This window comes from Balaenoptera ricei, chromosome 7, assembly GCF_028023285.1.
Source record: "Balaenoptera ricei isolate mBalRic1 chromosome 7, mBalRic1.hap2, whole genome shotgun sequence".
NCBI lineage: Eukaryota > Metazoa > Chordata > Mammalia > Artiodactyla > Balaenopteridae > Balaenoptera > Balaenoptera ricei.
In genome coordinates this window covers 116,983,431-116,997,418 of record NC_082645.1, presented here as the reverse complement: position 1 = coordinate 116,997,418, position 13,988 = coordinate 116,983,431, and the positions used below count along the sequence as shown (strand labels likewise).

At 56.5% G+C, this 13,988-nt stretch overlaps 1 protein-coding gene across 9 annotated transcripts in view; it reads right to left on the bottom strand.

Moving 5' to 3' along the window:
* Positions 1 to 13,988, bottom strand: part of AGAP1 (ArfGAP with GTPase domain, ankyrin repeat and PH domain 1) — a 550,927-nt gene that overhangs the window by 492,026 nt on the left and 44,913 nt on the right. The gene's annotated exons all lie outside the window — the stretch shown is intronic.

The following is a 13,988-nucleotide window of genomic DNA, read 5'->3' as shown; positions in this document are numbered from 1 at the left end:
CTTTGGAATGAGTTCGGACTCCATTCCTTTCACCAAATCAAAATAACCCCAAGCCTCTGGCCAGCGCCACTGTCTTGCTGCGTTGTTTGCCAGCACCCACAGCACTGGTCCTCCCGAAGGGAGGAACCGAGCAAGGCTTTCCAGCCCTAAAATAACATCAACACACTGCAAGGAACAGCTCTGAAGAGCAAAGACGTTTGTGAATCACAGGGAAGGAGTGAGGGCCGGGGCGGGTTTGGGCAAACCCGTGGTGGTGGCTCAGTTGCCCACCCTTCCCTCCCATCCCCGGTCTCTCTCCGGGACCCACTGTGAAAGCCTGCAGGAAGCAGACCTGGTTGGCAAGGCAACAGACCCACAGTCTCCAGCAACCTTCCCAGACCACACCACAGACCCCGGGTCCCTGCCGGTTGGGAAACCTGGGACGGCCCTTTGGGCTTCCACCTCCAATCTCCAGAAAGCCCTGGTGCCACAACGGTACCTGCTAAATACTTGGGTCCTCGGAAAACAATCAAGCCCGGCTCCAAAATGATACAGCCTAGCTCAAACCTGACTTCTACATTCCTCCGCAAAAATGCAAAAGATCGCCTGTGCTTGTGTCCAAAACAAACGTCCACACACACAGTCCCATGGGGTAAGTGCACACAGACACTGGTCTCCCTCTCACAATGACGCCACCGCTCAATACACAACCGAAAGGATTTCTACACTCCTGACCTCATACCTTGGTAGAGAAAAAGTTAAACGCAGCTTACGGCACTTTCTAAGGCAGCCGGGTAGATGAACGCACGTTGGTTTGGATGGATGCACACATATTAGTTTACTCCCGTGTGCACACACGGAGGCAGGGGACACGCACAGAGATCTGAGTCCCCACTGCAGTCTGCAGGAGGCTCCAGACGCCCTCCCTGCCCAGCTGCGGGTCACTCACAGGCCCCGACACCCGGGCCACTCTGAGCACCGTAAGGGTGAAGGTTCAGGCATTCGTGGCGTCTCCACTGACGCCCTTCTTGGGGCTGTGCACCCCAGATTCCCACGTGGCTCACCTACGGGACGGGGAGGGGCCGGGGGCTGCCCCCGGGCATCTTTCCATCCTGGAAGGCCTTGGCGTGGGCAGCTGGGACAAGCCTGGCTTGGGCCGTGGGGCAGGGTCCTCCTATCTTGTCTGTGGCCACTGGAGCAGTGGCTGAGTCCTGGAAGGCAGGTGCAGGCCAAGGACAAAGGGACTTGGGGGGGGTCACAGGTCTGTTCCTGAAATGGGGCCAGTGGGCAGCGGGAGCCATGATACCAAGCTCACCAGGAGGCAGCTCCAAGAAACCAGGGGCCACCTCCGCTGCTGGTCAGGCGACAGGCGCGGCCAGGCTGGCCCCCACCACGTACACACCCCCTTCCGGCTCAGTCCCCCCGTCCGTCCTCCCTGAGCGAGGCTGCAGCCGTCCCCCGTTCTCCCCGGAGGCTCCTCCAAGGAGCAGCTCCCGCTCAGCCCGCAGACCAACTCAAGCACAGCGGCAGGCAGGCCTGGGAGGCCTGCTTTCCAGTCTGAGGGGCCCAGCCTGGCTGGACACGGCCCAGAGGAAGTGCCCCAAAACCCCAACCAACCTCCTGGCCAAAGCTGCAGCGGCCACTGGCCGGCCTCAGACCAACGGCACGCCACCCACCACGTAGCTTTTAACCTCAGTGACTCGGATACGGGCAGCGACCCCCAGGCCTCTTCTCCCAAGCACCTGAGCCACTCAGGTGTGAATCACACAGCGAGGCCGCTTAGAGCAAAGCCGAAGTTCACACGTGTGCTCTGGGGCAACGTCCTCCTATCTTACCGAAAGTGACCTGACGAAAGGACACGAGGGCTGAACCGACGGTGAGCACGGCTGCCTCCTCCTGCTGTACAGCTTGGTGGGCGTGAGGGGTTGGTCCCTGCACAAGCTTCCTTCGCTTGCAGCAGTGAGGTCCCGGCCCCCGCCAGCCCTGGATGCTGCGCTAACACGCCTGCACCCTCCTGACAGGTGCAGGACGTCTACAGATGAGCATCTCCGTGTGCCCGCGGCCGGGCGTGCGCTGGGGACGGGCTTCACTCAGAGACTGGAAATGGAGAACAACAGGACGGGCACAAGTGAACAGGAGCCCCCTCCCTGGTTCTGAGCTGAGCAGACCCACCATGCTTGCAGGACGGCCCGCGGAGCAGGACCGCAGGCTCTCCGCATCACAGAGGGACGGGGACGGCTAGGAGGGTGGCATTACAGAGCAGGCGAACCTCCGGCATCTTTAAGAAGCAATGCTTTCCTCACTAACCCAGATTCCTAAGAAAACGATCCATCTGGAGAGAAGACCCACAGAGCCGCGGCAGCTCTGCCTAGAGGCACCAGGACCCTGGGCCCCTCCATCCCAGCCGACCTCGCCAGGGCTGCCCGGGGTTCCGGGATGCCAAGAACCCAACTGCTCACACCCACCCCAGGAAACCACCGCCCCACACCTCCCTGCGATTCTACTGGCTGGAGAGAAAGACTGTTTGACAGACTCAAAAAACATTTCCAAATGGCATCAAGGCTCTCACAAGGCCCTCCAACTTACAGGCGTGTAAATGGAAGTCTCTTCTCTCCCTGACCAAAGCTGGAGGCCGCCCTGGTGACGCCCCAAGCAGTCCGGGAGCAGGAGGCCCAGGGTCAGGCAGCGCCTCTGGTTAAAAGGCTACGGAAGGGCAGCTGGGTCCTGGTCTTCTTTTCTTACCAGGAAAGCTCCAAGTGCTCCCTGGGTCCCCTAGAGAAGGTGGCCAGCTCCCAGCTAGGGCTGGAACCCAGAGCCCCAGTCCCATGCAAACTTCCCACATAAGAAACCCCGATAAACCACGAGGCGCAGCTAAGCAGGCCACGCGCTCTGCTACAGCACAGACACCACCAGGCAGAGCCAGGCTAATTAAAACAAGATGCTCGAGATCAGGGCTCCCAATTACCTGCCAAATTAACGCGCTGCCTCACAGACTCCCTCCTCCTCGTCCCCAAAGCCTACCTTCAATCAACCTTTCTATTTCTGAAGACCACGCTCCCCGGGGCCCTTCCACAAGCCTCCCGCCGAGACTCCGACTCCACCTTCGTTATTACAAATAAGCTTCCCTGCATCTCTGGGCAGAGGTGACTTGGTGGAGAAAACTCTTTGTCCACCCAGTAACAGGCCCCGGAGGTGTGACCGCAGCTCGGGGCCCCACCAGCTGGGGTGGGGAGTGGAGGAGACGGCAGCTCTCGGATCCCTAAGCTGAGGCGCTTTCACACGCCAATCAAAGCTCAGTTAAGCCACTCTCAAGGGGGACGACTACTACTTCCACTGCAGAGGACAGAGAGTGCCGCTCAGGAATGTCACACGTGCTTGCGGGCGCCCTGAGTGGCTCCCACCCACACCCGCCAGAGGCCCTGCCCTTTCCTGGCTCAGTCCAAACCCGAGGCCCCGTGAGGTAGCTGCCCAAGTGCCCTGCTGTGGCTCCAGATGGAAGCTGTTAACCGGCGTCTTCGGGGACCAGGCACCATTTCTCACACAGACTCACTGCCGCCAAATGCCACCCAACAGGGCAGGGAGGTGTGCTGAAACACCAAGACCCAACCCGCCCTCTTCACACAGACGATGAGGACGGTGACGAGGACTGGAGTAGCAGCTACCCCTTACTAAGTACTAACCATGTGCCGGTGTCCTGGCATCTGTTTTTCTTAACTAATCCTAACAACGACGCAAGACAGGCATTAATGCTACCTGTGGAGAGAACAGAACCGAGGCACAACTAGGAGGTCATCACACTCACACCCAGATACACGCTGTGTGTGCGTGCACGCGTGCATCAGAGGTTAGGACCAAGGTAGGCACGGCCTCTCTGCACTAGCTGGGCCCACGGCCAAGGCCCCCACTGCTCAGGTGAGAGGACACAGCCTATCACACTCACCTGCGGACACTAGAGTCTGCGGCTGGGTTCCTGAAACTCAGCTCTCTGGACGGCAGACGCTGCTCTCACCTGGTTCTACCACACCTCTATGAACCCTCCATTCTCTGAGTTTGACCCTCTCTGCACCCACAGCAGCTCTGCATACTTTGGCCACACCTGTCTGCAGACCTCTGACAGGTGCGTGCACCTGCCCACCGCCCACCGCCGCGTCCCCACTGCCCGGCGAGTGGGAGCTGCTCCTCTGACATTTTCGGGGAGTGAAGGAGAGACGGAAGAATTTCACCCTTTCCGGAAAGTCCAGTCCCCGGGGTTCCGGACTTTCTCCAAACAGCCAATGGTTCTACTTGACCAAGCAACTCAACTGGTCTTCCTGGCCTCCACCAAGGCAGGAGTTAGACCTGCACTGAAACCCCACGGGCACTGCTAGCACACCAGGGGAGCGCTCCAAACCTGGTTTCCTTCACTATTTTCACTTATAAAACATTCCTCGATAGGATTTCTGGGCGCCAACTTCCCTCTCTTCCCTGCAGTAACCGTGCTTCTCGATGCCAGCAATGTGCAGAACTGAAAGTGTGTCTGAGGAGAGCCCTCCAGATGAACGTGGCAGAGGGGAGATCGAACAGCATCGAGACGAGGCTCAAACTCACCCGTTTAACGCTTCTCCCAAGTCCTGCTCAAGGGGCTGGCAGGGACCAGACTGAAACCATCTGTACCTTAACTCCACACCAGAGGTCTTCAAGGGACTCTGTGAACTTCCTCTATCTCCTTTAGAGACTGTGGAGAGACGTGACAGAAGCCCTGCCCCCCAGCCTCCTCCTCCGTCGGGCTCCTCCCCCTTCACTCTGAGCCCAAGGGCGGCAGCGGTGGGCATCGCCGGAAGTGTGGCGGCACACCGCTCTCTGCTCTTCTGCACAGAGCGTCCCCCGCTTCACCTCCCAGACCTGCCCGTCCAGGGAAGGACAGAAGTGAGCCCCTTTTCACATCCCAGAGAAAACTTCCGGCTTGTCCCTCTTTCTTTAAAGGTGCCCCACTCACAAACCCTCAGCACACGCCAGCCAAGTACATGCCTGGGAAAGAAAACGACTCAACCGGTCTCGTAAAGGGGCCTGAGAATCTGCCCAGCTCCTCCCTCCTCACCTGCTCAGAATCAACTTGGAAGATCCAGAGGCCTGGAAATCCCATTCCCAGAAGACAGACAACCAGGCAAAAGGGAATCGACCACAGCTCCTGAGAGTGAGACACAAAAGACAGGGCTGACCTTTCCCAGGTGGTCTCACCTGTGCGGAGGTGGGTCTCACGTGATGCTTCCTTCCTCCCTCCGTTCCCCCACAGACCAAGCACCAGCTGCCGCATCCCGTCCTGCTGAGCCTCCCACCTCTCTCCTCTGAGGTCAATTCACTCTTGAGAAATGCTGTTTTATCAGCAGACCACGAGTTCACTCTTCAGCCACAGGAAGGACAGAGGCTCCCACCACCCTGGGCATGGCACCTGCAGGGCCCGCTTCTTGGGTTGAGGACGTAAGAGGCTCCGACCCGAGTCTCCCCTGACCGTCAACACCACCAAGGCAAACACCTGTCCGCGGCGGCCAGATGGGAGCCCGTGGCACTTCCTGGGTCAGCAGGTTGGGGGCTCCGAGAACTGGCATTCCTGACAACTGCTGGTGGCGTCACTGCTGTCAAGGATCAGCATTTGGGGTGAAGAAGGAAGGGCTGGACCACGAACTGAGGAGCCACCCTGCCCGCAGAGCTGACCTCTGTGGGAGGAAGGGCCAGGAGAAGCCCCCCACGCCCCCCCGAGCAGCAAAGGGTTTCAATTTTATAAAGAGCTCCTAAGGCGAAGGCAGGGAAAGGATCCCGGAGGAGAGTCCAGCTGCGGGGCTGGAACTGGGGACAGGCCCCCAAGTGCCCAGGGCCGCCGCCTGCAGCACCATGAGCAGTAAAGCCTCGGGCCACCTGTGGGTTCAGAGCCTGCGGTCCCGATGCAGGCCCTGCCCACCCCCACCCAGCACTCTACCCTGGACGGGGACCTGCACCACATCTCTAAAGCACCAACCCTACCAGCTCTCCCTAAAATCCACCCAGCCTCATAAGGACAGATACAAGGACGTTCATCATTTTAAATAGCGGCGACCACCAAAGAGCCAGCTGAGTCCACAGAGCCGAGGACCAACCCTCGCGGAGGCCTAGACACCTGACCTGCGGCCACCAGAGGACCCAGGGCCTCTCCTTGCCCTCCCCCTGGGACGCCCCTGTCCCCCACTCTCTCCAGCAGCTCTTCCTCCTTCCTCCGTGACAGCTGGGGGCTACCGAGTGGCCACGGGAACATCTCAGGCGAGCCTGAAAGCTGGGTAACGAGAGGCAGGGGTGCCATCACCACCAGATCAGGGTGACCTTCTGGCAACCGAACCCATCACAGACCTCTAACATCAGGTGTCTGGCAGGTCACTCTGCACAAAGTCTGCTGGAGTGGCTCTAGGACAAGCCCAGGAGGAACCCTGGGAGGGTGACTGTCCCTCTTGCTGGTGGCGGCTCCCAGCGGCCAGGACTCCCTGTGAGGAGGCCGTGCAGGAGGAGCTACCGGCTCCTGGGCCCACAGTGGCCTCCCTGGGGCGGTGCCTGCCCGTACAGGTGACACCACACCCGCGGGGTGACGGCACCAAGAACCAGAGGGCACAGCAGGGCTGCACCGCCCACCTTCCTGTCTTCTTCCACATCCGCAAAACAGAAGGATGACCGATTAGCGGGCCTGACCAGAGCCTCCCAAACTGTAATGCGTCCCCGTCACGTGGGAATCCAAATGCAAGTACGACTCGGGCACACGCCTGCACTTCTGACGTGCTCCCGGACGACGCTGTCTTCCAGTCACTCAGTGACGTGCCGTCCACATTTCCTGCCTTGCGTCTCGAATTAACAATTCCGAGTGGTTTAAATGGTTCTCCTCTATAGACGGAAACCGCCATGGGCACTCATAAAATACATGGGTGCTCAGAAATATCAATACTCTTCATGTTATTCACCAGGTGCTAAAATGCAAACAGTGTTACCCTCATTTTAAAAAATTAGATTGTGAAAAGGGCTTAAAAAAAAAAAACAAAAAAACTAATCCAAGGGAACAAAAGCGGACCACGAGGCCCATGGAAGATTAACGGGCGAGTACAACTTGAAAGAGGAAAGCTAGGACAGGTGGGCAGAGCTAGAAACAGCAGCTGGCTGCAGAGCCGTGCTCACTGCTGGTGAGGGTCCTGCATCTCCTCCAAACGCCCACGCCGCTCTCCAAACCCAGGAGCCCTCCGAGAGCGGCAGGCTGGTGTAGGCTGCGAACCTGGACTCTGTCCTTGCAGAGGGAGGCAATGTGACGTCAACCCCTGGGACACCCCGGGGGCTGCCCTCACCGACTCTCCCTGCTCCTCCCGGCTCGATTACCTACGGGAGCCTCTTCTAGTCTGCATTCCTTACACTCGAAGGGTCTGGAGAACCCCACTGACCTCGCACACCTTCTTCCAAAACTGTGAGGGACACGATACCAGGGGAAAAGGAAGCCTGAAGCTGTTTAGTCACCTGCGTGAGCTCCCAGGACTAGAGGCTGTTTCTCCAGAGCGAGCAGGTCACCATTCCTGCACGAGCCCCAGCGCCTGGACCCTGGACCACCCCCCAGGCAGGACATGTCTCACCAGGGCGGGGTGGAGGCACGTCTGTAAAAGGCCAGATGCAAAAGCAGCCAGAGGCGAGGCACAAACAGAAGACTGTGGCTGTTCCAATAAAACTTCATTAACAAAAACAGGGGGCGGTGGCCTGGATTTGGCCCACGGGCTACAGTTTTCTGACCCCTGTTCCAGACCTCCCCCACCTTTAATCAAACACGTGGATAATTCCGTAGTGAAGCACAAGCACCTTCACGTGCACGGACACATACATAAAGAACACAAGCAGCGTCCCCGTTGAACAGCTCAGGCTTTGCTGCCAAATGAGCATTGCAGACCTAGGAGCTTCTGGATTTCCCAATTTCAGGTAAGGGGCTATGGGCCTTTATGTACCCCAGTGTTTCCGGAAGTTGGGAGAGGTGAGAGAGGATGAAACAAAAAGGAGAAAATGAGCCCACGACGCGCCATTTTCAGCGCATCTCAGCACATGGATCCCACCACTGGAACATCCTCAGGGATGTGGGGAAGACTGCACACCCCAGGGCCCCGGGCACACCAGGTTAGCATGTCACCTTCCCTCAAAGGCAAACCGCAGTCCGTCGGCTGAGCACTGAATTAATGCCTGAAGCGCTGGACTTTGCTCTGGAACTACCAGGAACCTTATAGCAATCGCTCTGATTGTCTTCTTGCTCTAAAACAGACATAAATATTTCTCATGACACCTGGGCAGAACTGGCAGCCAGAGGCTAACCCCCCAAGGCTTGGATCACAAATATTAACTGCACCTGTTACTACTGCACACGCATTTTCACAAAACCACCGTGCGCCGGAATTTCACTGGGCTCTTTTCTTTTCGACGCACAGACACTGAGCACCTGCCTGCCGTCTCCACTCCCAGGTTCACCGCCACCCCCGCAAGTCCAGCCTCTCACAGGGACAAGGTGAAACAAGGCCACCCCACAGTCTAAAGGACTCACTCAAGCTAGGATGCGGTCATCCGGGAGGTGGACATCATGGGGACCTGAGTGTTTCCTGGAAGAAACGTACTCCTTTCCACGTGGAACACGCGAGATGCATGTGCATCATGACATCACTCCATGCAAGCCCCAGGCTGAATCCGGGAGGCTGGTGGGGAACGGGGCAGAGGCATGAATCGCATGAAGGCAGGCCACAGGGACGCCAGCAAGCGGGGACACTGAAGGCCCCCTCCCCCTCCCATCAGACGTGCTCTCCTAGGGCTCGCTCATCTCTGTGTTAATGGATTTCATGGCACCCACGGGTTTGGCCCGTGCCAGGCTGGAAGTGTGGCCTCAAACGCCTTGTGGTCTCATTCATCTCCGTGTAGTTTTCCTAGGGTGGCAGATGGAAAATGTTGCAAGAATGTGACTTGTGTCTCTTATTATGTTACAGATGTTCTGAGCAGTAAAGCAATGTTCATATACCCACGACCAGGAGGAGCAAGGGCGCTCAAGGTCGCTCTGTCAAGAGATGGGAGTTGAGAAAGCCACTAGAAGAATCAATACGGCAACATATTACTACCGCCTGGAGCTTTGTTCAGGCGTTGGGAAGCAAAAGATACATAAGATATGAGGACAAAGGTTTGCTAAAAGATTTCTCAAAGCCTTCTGAATCACAAGAGAAGCATGTTACTTTGGCAGCGGGGGTACCACGTGGCTAAGCCATGTCCTTGGGGCCCAATCTCCAAGTCCACCACTGCCATCACCGCTGCTCTCTGATGAGGAGCGGAGCATCTGTCTGAGGTGCATCCTACACCACCATCCTCAAAACGTGTGTCTTCTGTCACACGGCCAAAGGTGTCTTCTTTTGCTGACGCGGTTCACCTCTGCACAGCTCTCTGGGTAACAGAGCAGGTCCATATGGACCACGCGTCGAGTACCACAGATGGTCTGCTTCCACAAACTGCTTGCTTCTCGTTAACCTTCTTTAATCTGATTCAAGATTCACAGCAGCATATAAATAAAATCTTTTCAGTCTGTCACAGAAGAAACTGAAGACCACAGAGGTAAAGCAGCATTCAAGGCATGGAGGAGCACCTGAGATCTCGGACCAGCAGTGTTGTCCTGGTCCACACAAGGGCACCCACGTGTGCTGGACTGAAGGACTGGTGGTGAAATCAGACAAGCCATCGCCGGCACCCCCAAGGACCCCCCCATCACCCCCAATACCCACCCCGAAGCTCCCACCCCATCTCTGGCATCATCGCCATCAGCTGGGAAATAACCTGATTCTTGGCTGGGAACCAGAGTCATCTTGGAAGGACCCCACCAGCCCTGTTTCTCAACAGAGATCCGGGACAGATGCGCTGATCCCAGGCATGGTTCTGGAACCAGAATTCCTCCCCTTGCTAGGCTGCCAGGAACCACCAGGAGTTCAACACCTGGGCTAATTTACAACCAGGCTCCTTCAAGACTACAACCTCCACCTTTCTTGTCCCCTCTGCCCCTGAAGATCAAGACCCTGAAGAAGCAGGATGACCCCACTGGGGGCGGAGGGCCTGCTGGGTACTCAGCCGTGGGCTTCCCTGCAGCTCCACTCTCGGCTCCGATGAGTGACATTCACATACGAGGCAAAAAACCACCTGAGCTCTAGGGGGACAGCCCGGATTGCTCTGGCCTGCTGTGGTGACAGCTGTTCCCATGTCCCTGAAATTCTGCCCTCTGACCCCCTCCATCACAGACAGACCATTACAGTCCAGGGTGCAAAACTGCTCCCCATGTAAGGCAAAGGCTGGGCCAAATCCTGGAGAATGAGGAGGTCCCAGCCAAGACCCTGGGGGTGGGGAGGTGACAGCCGGGCAGAGAGGACCCCATGGACAAGGGCCTGCAGGGGAGAATCTCAGGTGGCATAGAGAGTTTCTTAATTCATTTTTCAGTACTACCTGTCCTAAAACACCTTTTTAGATTTTTTTTTTTTCCCCTAATCGCTCTCCCCCATGAAACTTTAATAGCAGAGGTATATCATACACCTGTTTACAGCCTGTGGCCCACCAAAACCACTGGTCATATCTAGGATTTTTTTTTTCTCCTCTCAGGAACCAACTTTCACCACCACTGAGAATGCACTGTATAAAGGGATTACCAGCAGCTTGGGCTGTTGAAGAAACAAGCACGGACCCTGCTCTGCGCCAGCGGGTGTATGTCCCCCAGGGTCGGGGTGTCCCGTTCTGGGCCCTGCCTGCCCCACCTGTACTGGAGCCTCGACCTCTCTCATGCTCTGTATCCAGCAAGTACTCAGTAAGCGCCAACCAACACTTGGTGCTTCGGCAGACAACAGGGTGCGTAAAAGGTGGTTCTGGTCCCTGGCGCCGTCAGGACCAGTGGGGCCACACAGGGTCCAGTCTACCCATCACAAAGCAACACCCAACGGGGCCAGAATAAAAGGGTGTCACTGTTGAAGACAGAAGAGCTGGAGCCACCAGGGGCAGCTCCCTAGAGGGGCACTGGAGCTGCTATGTGTTGGGTTCCACAAGCAGAATCTGCAGGAGACAACTCCAGCTAGCCACAGTGACACGGCCTCCCCACGGCCAACGAGCCCGAGGTCTGCAGGAAGTAAATGGCTTCAGGAGGCAGTTACTGAGGTCGACTAAATCTGACCCTGAGTTAGAAGCAGAAAATTCCATCTACTATTTCCCCTGCTTCATCCTCAGCAGTTGCAAGACACCCAGGTAGGTTTCAGCTCAGTCTCAGATTTCCTCCAAATAAACCTCGAACTGAGGTTTCCTTCACTGGCCCTCCGGAACCGTAGCTGGGACGGATGCACGGTTTCCTTGAAACGCACAGCCTCTGAATAATCATCCCTTCCTTTCAGAAGCGGAATGCTCACACTCAGCTGTTCAGGTATACTGCGTTGTGTCTCACCAACAGCATTCTGGAACACTTACACTACTTTCAACAGGACAAGGAAGCGAGAGTCAAAATGATTTTCACCAACAGCCCTATTATTAACAAGCCCTTTGAACCTAGGTGGGTCATTCGGATCCCAGCTTTGGGAGTGTCCACGTCGCTGAGAACATGGTGTCTCATTTTCCCGAGCAGAGAATGATCTAAACAACAAAATGGCGATAACCAGGGTAAGAGACAGGAGACTGAGAAAACAGTGTAATTCTACTACGCAGGGTGTAAAAGATACATCCGCATGTTGAAATGACTGCTTATCTCATTAGAATATTTTTTTAACTCAAGCCAAAATTTTAAAACTATCAAAAACCTCCACCCACAGACTACAGGACCACTGAGAAGATGGTAATGTGACCCTGGACCAGTCTTAAGGAGGTGGAAACAAAGGAATTCTGAAACCTGACACAAAAGGTTCCCTAGAGTCAACATTCCAGCAGGAAGGCTTTTCCTGGTTAATCAACTAGAAATTCGAGTTTGACAGCTATGGGGGCAGGTGTCCAGCAGGCTTCTGCACTTCCAACTGGCCAGGCACACACTGTCCCACCCTGAGGGTGCCAGGCAACAGGCCCTCGCACATCTGGGTTACTTCGCTGTAACTAACAGGGAAAGAGGCTCAGGTGCGCGGCCCCCATGCTTTGAGAGCCTGACCTGCGGTGAACGAAGCCTGTTTCCAGCCCCACTGACTCTGAGAAGGATCCTATTTCTACCTCAGAAAGGCTGGTCACGCCCCAGAGAGCATTCTTCTTTCTAAAACTTACATAACAGAAACTAAACACAGACCCACCTAGAGGGGGAAAGCCAATCCCTGCAGACTCGGGGACCTTGTAAGTGATTCCAGGGGGCACAAATCTCCCACTGTTCTTGCACAGCTTTCACAAAGGCAAACTGCAGCATCCTCTGTGTCTCTGTTGGCTTCGCTCTCTCCTGCCCCAACGCCTGATGGACCACTGCTTGGACCACTGCTTGGACCACTGGATGGGAAATCTCTTGCCACGCACTTCCATCAAGTTCCTGAAACCAGTGAAACTCACATCTGAGTGATCAGTCATCACTCATCAAGATGGCCATTCACATGTTTGTGAAGCATCTGTGCACCTTCAAGTTTAGCCTTATAAAACTGTCTCCCCCCGGGGTCACTCTGCATTCAAACATGCTTCCTTGAAGCGAGGGAGAGAGAGGTGACGGAACAGCCAGCACCCGAGGACCAGGGCGTGGCCTGAGCCAGCCGAATTCAGGCCACAGCAGTGCCAGGGTGCGGGCAGCACATGTAGGCGCCGCTGTAAAAAAGGCTGCCGAGCCCCCGGCGGGATGTTGTCTTAGAAGCGGCCTGTGATTTCCCCCGAGGTCATGCATTCAGAGGGCACATGCTACCACTGGACGCCCCAAGGAACACCTGCTGGGCCAAGCAGGGGTCCGAGTGGCCAAGGCTCCTGCACACATGTAAGGCCGAGCTCACCGCGGGGCTCTCGGCTGTGGCCACGGCCACGGTTATTCTGTAGCTGCACGAGGGACTGGAGAAGCCCGTAGAGGCTCTGGGCATGGAATCACTCTCCGCCCTCAAGGGCAGAGCCACGAGGCTTCCACGAAGAGAGCTCCTGCTCTTCCCGGGAGCGTCTACCCTGCTGAAGCGTGCTCAAGAAGCTGCTAGAAAAAGGTGCAGGAAATGGAATCACTCCCTTCTTTTGCTCAATCCATTCGGAAACAGCATGTCAGATTTACCATCTAACCCCACCAAGGAGAAAGCCGCACCCCTGAGGGAGTCAGGGTACCTGCCGTAGAAGAAGGTGCTGGCGCCCTGACCCCAACGCCCGGTCAGAGGCTGGCCCTGCCTTCCTTCAGGGTGACCGTGTCTGGGTTCCTCCGTGTTGTGACAGGGTCTGCACCCTCTGGAGGTGGTCACAGTTAACAGACATACTTTGCTTCTAGACCAGGGAAAATGACCTTTCCAAGCACCAATGCTCCAGGCAAGGCAAAGCTGGGGGGCACTGCAGACTTGAAGGATGAAGAGGTCTTTGCGGGAGAGGTTAAACTTCAAAGGGAAAGCAACAGGGCAGCCCAGGGTCAGGCCCGCCCCGGAGAAGGCTTCCTGCTGCAGAGTATGGTTTCATCCCAGCCCCTCAGCCTGCAGGGCGTAGTTGCAGCCCAGACAGCCCCTGCCCTGGAGCTCAGTCCAGCAGCACCCTTCCTCCAACCTCTCACCTGGATGCTCTGACAGTCTCCCAGTGAAGAGGCAAAGCTAGTAATTCTTACCATACGCAATGATGGAACATCTACCAAAATTCCAGACTCGAATTTAACCATCTCCCACTGAGCATGCTCCGCAGGACTGGAAACTTAATAGCAATGAAGCAGATACGTTGTGTCCTGAAGACTGGCTACATCCGAACCGGAGGTACTTCTTCCTGATGCTTCAGCACCTGCCCCTGCTCGGTCCCATCCCCAATCAGAACCTGCCGGTGACACTGAGCTCCGTTAGGTGGAGCCACAGCCAGCCCTCCTCCTCAGGGCCCAG